We start from the raw sequence: 500 nt of genomic DNA, 5'->3' as shown, positions 1-500 counted from the left end.
CAAGAAAGCTTTGATGTCACTAAGTTATTTAATTATTGATTAATAATTACTTACCGAAAACTTTATTTGAAAATTAGAGTTTTTGTTAGGAAAACCCGCATTTTCCGAGGAAAATTTTCGTCAGAGCAAATCGTGAAAAACCTATCTCTATGCAGAATTTAATTGCGGTGAATTTTTATTTGAGTGTTTTTGTTGTACAGTTAAAATCTTCGGAGTTATAGAGCAATAATTGAAAAAAATACGATTTGTCGGCGCCATTTTGTTTATAAAAAAAGTAGCACACTATCTGCGGACTTTGCATACCTATATTATTAATATATAGGATCTTATAATTCGATTCCAGCAATAAAATTGCTGGTAAATAACTTTTCCATGAATTTTGCTAATTAGCCCAGAGTATAACCGAAGTTTTCGATCGGTCTGTCCTTGGTGGTTTCAGATATTTGTGTTAACTTATAAACAAGTGTATAAAAAAATGAAAAATACATTAAACACGAAAA

Source organism: Diabrotica virgifera, chromosome 8 (genome assembly GCF_917563875.1).
Source record: "Diabrotica virgifera virgifera chromosome 8, PGI_DIABVI_V3a".
NCBI lineage: Eukaryota > Metazoa > Arthropoda > Insecta > Coleoptera > Chrysomelidae > Diabrotica > Diabrotica virgifera.
Note: the sequence above shows the minus strand (reverse complement) of the source record.